Source organism: Gopherus flavomarginatus, chromosome 11 (genome assembly GCF_025201925.1).
Source record: "Gopherus flavomarginatus isolate rGopFla2 chromosome 11, rGopFla2.mat.asm, whole genome shotgun sequence".
Classification (NCBI taxonomy): Eukaryota; Metazoa; Chordata; order Testudines; family Testudinidae; genus Gopherus; species Gopherus flavomarginatus.
In genome coordinates this window covers 10,683,004-10,689,412 of record NC_066627.1, presented here as the reverse complement: position 1 = coordinate 10,689,412, position 6,409 = coordinate 10,683,004, and the positions used below count along the sequence as shown (strand labels likewise).

Below are 6,409 nucleotides of genomic sequence, written 5' to 3'. Positions count from 1 at the left end.
AGAGGGCACTTGGATTTGAACCAAGGACTACTTGATTTACAGCCAAACACTGTACCACTGAGCTATACTCCCCTGACATTTGCCAAGGCAAGTCAGTGATCTTAAGGATTTTGAAGGATGGGCTCTGCCTCAGAGAGCTCCTTTTCTATTCCCAGACCACAGGGCTTTTAAAAATGGGGTTTGATTAAACTTTATATATACATGTAGACACCACAGCTTGCACATTCACCAGCATAGCTTCCCCCACTGACATACCTACCGCCTCTGAGGGAAATGGGTTAACTACATGGACGGGACAGCTCTCTCCCCTCCACTTAGAGCATCTTCATTATGTTAATCACTCTGGCTTAATAAACAAGCTGCTCTCTATTGATGCGTGCACTTGTCAATAAAAAGCTTTTGATCAAACCTTGCTGGTGTTGCCTGTCTCTCTCGCGGTCAGACAACAAACTTTGCCGTCTGCGTTAGAGTCCCTGACATTCCTAAGTGGAAAACACTGAGAAGCAGCAGCATATCTCACAAGTGCTGGGAAAAAGTGAGATAAGGAAGAGGCTGCATTCCTGGTATAGTACCAACTGTGCGGTGTTAGGAACAGTTCCTTTGAAGAACTGATAAGAAATCCCAGCCTCCCTGTTTTCACTCCTTGCTTCAGTTCTCTGTCTGTTTTAACTCCCCTACATTCCTAACTTCTGGTGCTTGCTAAGATATTGTTAATCACCTAATGCTGTAAAACATGTATACTAAAAGTGTCTAGTTTCTAGTTGTTAAAAGAAGGGGGTGGGTTGCTCCTGTAAATAATTTATGATGCGACAGAACTGTCTATATAGGCTTATACTAAGATGTAAAGAGCAGGCTGGTTCTCTCTGGAGATGAGCTGCTCTCTATAGATGCGTGCACTTGTCAATAAAGAGCTTTTGATCGGACCTTGCTGGTGTTGCCTGTCTCTCTCGTGGTCAGACAACGAACTTTGCCATCTGGGTTAGAGTCCCTGACAGGAATTACCCAAAAACCTCTGTTAGCCTGACTTTGGTCAGGTTGGCATACCTGGTTTTGTCTGCAATATCTTTATTCAGGTCTAACAATTATTTATAAATAGGTGGGAAATAACCTCCTGAATGGACAGGAACCAATTTATCAAATATTGCTGTGGCTGCATTCAATATGGGTAACAATGCTCTACAGCCAAAATGCTTCTGAAATAAATGTAGTCCAACTTTACTAATTCTGGGTCACTGAAAACGAAAATGATGCTTAAAATTGTTGATTGGCTCTAGTTTTCAAGATATGCTATTGGGTCAGTATATACGACCCTTGACTTGGGAATGGCGGAGGATAAGTGAGTTATAAAGGGAAGGGATCTCAATTTAAACCAGAAATGACTAAAATACATCTTTGACTGGATCTATGAATAAATCTATGACTGGGTTTGGACAGTACTTGCTTTTTAGGCAAAACAATGAATGATGCAATCTGAAGCTGGTATTGTGTCATACATGATATGAATTGCATCATGTTATTCCTAGAAGTCATGGAGGATGCAATCATAATGAAGCTTACATCACTCTGCTGAACAAATTGCCCTATATCAGCTCTGGAAATCATACAGTGTCGTGCTCTCTTATTTGTCAGTGTTTGATTTTGCAAAGGGACACATTTCTGTTTAGCCAAAGTGAGCAGAGATGCCTCGTACTTGTGTGAACAGTGCAGATAACTTCTGCTATGTTTGTGGTGAAGTGACTTTTGCATCACAAAAGCGCAGTCTAACCACTCTGGTTAAGAAAGCCTATCACCTTTCTTTTGGCTGCAAAATTGGAGATCAGGACAAGAGGTGGGCCCCACACATATGCTGCAACACTTGTGCAACAAATCTTGGCCAGTGGTTGAACAGGAAAAGGAAATTATGCCTTTTGCAGTACCAATGATTTGGAGAGAGCCAACAGATCATACCAGCAATTGTTACTTCTGCATGGTGCCTCCAGTTGGGAAAGGTGTGTCAAAGAAGAAAAAGTGGACTGTGCATTGTCCAAACCTTCCATCAGCTATACGCCCAGTACCCCTCGGAGAAGGACTGCCGGTTCCTGATGCACCAGAATCCTTCTCACTTGAGTCAGACGAGGAAAAGGAAGAGGATGAAACTTCTGGTCCTGAACCATCAATATCACAGGACCCACATTTTCTCCCATCCTCCTCCTCTGAACCACACCTCATAACACAAGGTGAACTGAATGACCTTGTCAGGGATTTGGAACTACCCAAGAGTAAGGCAGAGCTGTTGGGCTCCAGACTACAGCAGTGGAATCTCCTGGCAGGCTATCAGGGCAAATGGAGCCCATCAATGCTTGCAAACTATTGCTGGACAGTGACAAGAGATGCTCCATTTAATGAATACAAGAGACAAGCCAAGAAGCGCCGAGTAGACATTGAATAGGACTAAACTATGTACAGAATAGTTTTTTGCCTTTTGTTTCATAATAAATTTTATGTATATAACCCTTTTGCTGATTTTTAAAGTGTTACATAAACAGGACAGGTGAAATATTATCATGGAAAGCAACCATAAACACATGAAAAGACAGGTTTACAATTTATGATTAAAACTCTACTATCTTCACAATATACATAGACATAAAATGTAAAAACTTAAATATCTTAGAAACAGTAGCCAATCAGTTGTTTTAATTGTCATATTTGAATTCAGCACATCAAAACACATAATAAATATCATTTTATCTCTGAAGCAGACGACTTCTCAAAAATTGTAGACCAGTGTAACTGGTCAAATTGGGCTGGATTAGTAGGAGCATTGCAAGCAGATCGAGGGACGTGATTATTCCCCTCTGTTCAGCACTGGTGAGGCCACATCTGGAGCATTGCATCCAGTTTTCGCGCTCCCTCTCCCCACTACAGAAACAAATTGGAGAGAGTCTAGGGGAGGGCAACGAAAAATAATTAGGGGGCAGAGGACTTAGGAGAAGAGGCTGAGGGCAGGGCCACTCAATGGGGTGGCAGGTGGGGCAATTTGCCCCAGGCCCTGCAGGGGCCCCCATGAGAATATAGTATTCTAGATTATTGCAACTTTTTTTTATGGAAGAGGCCCCTGAAAATGTTTTACCCCAGGCCCCCTGAATCCTGTGGGCAGCCCTGCCCAGACCATGGTGCTGTTTCCCCACTTCACTCCCTTCCCTCAGTCTCCTCCCTTTGAGGCCCTACCTGTGCTCTGCCCTCACTCCCATTTGTCCACTTCCCACCCCTGCTCTTCCTCTTTGGCTGAGGGCTGCTGGTCCACCTTTCGCTCGCTCCTCTCCTCCCCCTAGGCCTCCTCGCACCTCTCCACCCCCTACCCCAAGGTCTGCCTGCTGCCCACACCTCTCTGCCCCCTCCCCTGAGACTCACCTTGCCCATCACCCACACCTCTATGCCCCCTCCCCTGAGACCCGCCCTGCCCATTGCCCACAGCTCTCTGCCCCCTCCCCTGAGACCTACCCTGCCCACACCTCTCTGAGCCCTCCCTTGAGACCCTCCTGCCCACACTTCTCTGCCTCCTCCCCCGAGACTCACCCTACCCATTGCCCGCACCTCTCTGCCTCCTCCCTGAGACCAACTCTGCCCACCACCCACACATCCCTGCCCCTCCCCTGAGACCTGCCCTGCCCACCACTCGTACCTCTCTGCCCCCTCCCCTGAGACCCACCCTGCCCATCGCTCACACCTCTCTGCCTCCTCCCCTAAGACCAGCCCTGTCCAACACTTGCACCTCTCTGACCCTCCCCTGAGACCTGCCCTGCCCACTGCTTGTACCTCTCTGACCCTTCCCCTGAGACCGGCCCTGCTCACCACCCACACCTCTCTGCCCCCTCCCCTGGCCTGACCTGCCCACCACCCACACCTCTCTACCCCTCCCCTGAGACCCACCCTGTCCACCTCTTTCTTTGGTCATCTGTTGTTATTCCTTGAAACATCAAGGATGGAATAAAAAGCTGAGTTTACTCCAGGGTGAGGAAAGACAGGAGCCACCAACCCCCCGGCAAAGCTCAGTGCCCCAGAGAAAACCTGCCCCCTGCTATTGCAATCACTGATATACTGGGGATATGACGGGAAAGGGACTGTCTGAATGATCAAGGCAGGAAATGGACAACAATCTACAGCCCCATCATTAACCACAAACACACTCTCCTCATGCTCCAGCCAGAAGGGAAGGGAGCAGGAATTCTTGCTGTTCAGCCATGGACACACTTACACAACGGCACAGCAGTGTGTGTGTTGGCACAGCAGTGTGTGTGTTGTGGAAGCTGGTCTGAGGAAACAACTGGAACTGATCACTCAGTGAGAACAGAACTAGAGTGTAGTGAGAGCAACACATTGTGGAAGAAGGGAAAGAATTGACAAGGATTTGTAGGGGATCTTAATGCATTTCAGTCTGTTAGCAAGAGTTAGGCCAGCTGTAACCCTAATGACGTGAGATTTGTAGAAGCAAGGATAGTGTGAGGCGAGTAGGAAAGAACTGCGTGAGAAGTTATCACGACCTTGCACTGATAATCAAATACGTAGACTGGCACCCAGAAGTGAGGAAAATAAGATAGCAGGATAGCCCATGTATAAACAAAATGCAGCTGTTGCTCATTATTGTCTGTATAATTGCTTGTTATTGTCTGTAACAAAGGTATAAATGCTTGCTGTAATTGTTTACCTGTTGAGAGACCTGTCCGGGACTGGGGCGACCCAGTGTCCTAGGGCACTCCCTCCCTCTATTGCAATTGCTGGAGAAATAATAAAGTATTTGATTTTGCTGCACCCAAACAAAAAAGCGAGAACTGCATTTTTCTCTAACAACATCAAACAAGTAGTTGTGCCGAGTGGTTAAAGTGGTGGACTAGAAATCTGTTGCGGTCTCCCTGTGCAGGTTCAAATCCTGCTAACTATGGAGGAAGTTGTGGTTCTTTAATTTCAACGGAGCTAGGTCTTGTCTCACTCTTAAGCTATGTCTACATGAAAGATTAATGTGGCCTGAGTTAAAGTGTTTTAATTGAACAGCTCTTGCATGTCCACCCTATGCCCCTGTGTCACCAGAGCACATCCATGCTGGCATCTCTTGGATTGCCATGGAGAGCAGTGCACTGTGGGTAGCTATCCCACTGTGCAACTGGCTCCAGGGTGCTTTGGGAAGGGTTTGCAATGCCTCACGGGCTGGTACAGCTTCACATGATGCAGGTTTCTATCCCATTGTTCCATGGGCATCCTACTAGATTGCCAGCTACTTTTCAACTGCAATGTGCAAGGTGGGGTAGAGAGCTTGTGTTGGGGGGGGGAGAGACAGGAAATTTAGAGGGCCATGGCCCCACCTCTCTTTACTGGCTGTTAGGACAAATGATGGGGGAGGGGGAAAGGGTGCAGTCCCGGGGAAGAGGCGTTCTGTGGGTGTGGCCTCAGGAGGAGAGGTGGTGTGAGTGTGGGTCCTTAGGGAAGGGGTGTCAGGGAGGTGCCACAGTTCGGACAATGGTGCCCCCCCACGACAAGTAAGCTTCTGCTGTCTGTGCTCTGTGTTCGCAGAGCGGGAGAGAGCAGCTGCCACGGCAGTGATTTGCTCCCTGGGGCTCCGGCAGAGGGGCTCGGGAGGTGATTTAAAAGGCCCGGGGCTCCAGCTGCTACAGGGAGCCCTGGGCCCTTTAAATCACCAGCCTGGGGAAGCCGGGCCACGCTGGCATAGCGTACTGGCTCTTGCCGGTACCCCATACCATAACATGCCGGCTCACTTTCACCTCCGGAAGGTCCTCATGTGGATCAATTACTGGTTAAAAGATAGGAAACAAAGGGTAGGACTAAATGGTCAGTTTTCAGGATGGAAACAGGTAACTAGTGGTGTCTGTACTGGGACCAGGACTAGTCAACATATTCATAAATGATCTGCTAAACAGTGAGCTGACAAAATTTGCAGATGATCCAAAACTACTGGCTTGCTTCCTAGAACGAACGCTCCTTGAGTGAGGTGATCCACAGGGAGTAGCTCAAACCTCCAAAGTGCCTGACCAGGGGCAGGACATTAGCACAGAAAGGGAGAGGGTGTGGCAATGACATCACAAAGGCCTTTTGCAGGACCTCAGACTATTGGTCAAAGGTGGTGGGGAGGTGGTGACCTCACAGAGACATGCTGACGTCAGCCAGGCAGGACAGGGCAATGGGCCAGGGAAACCTCAGAGACCCCTGTGTCTTTGCTTCAGCAAGTCTCCTTCTCCAGGTCTCTCTTTGAGGACTGAGAGAGTATTCGGGTTCACGTATGTGAGCACCAGGAGGAATCTCTTTCGAGTTTTCTCCTTCCCTTATCCTGATTTTACTAGAAAACAGCCGTCCCTGTTTAGAAGGTAAGAGCCTCCTCGAGGTTTGAAACCTGTTCAGTCTGATCCATCTGGTGACA

General features: G+C 47.9%; 1 non-coding gene across 1 annotated transcript; it reads right to left on the bottom strand.

Annotated features, from left to right (window-relative positions):
* On the bottom strand, positions 1–72 carry TRNAY-GUA (transfer RNA tyrosine (anticodon GUA)). The gene has a single exon. It is a non-coding gene; the product is annotated as a tRNA-Tyr (tRNA).
* Between the last annotated feature and the right edge of the window lie 6,337 nt (positions 73–6,409).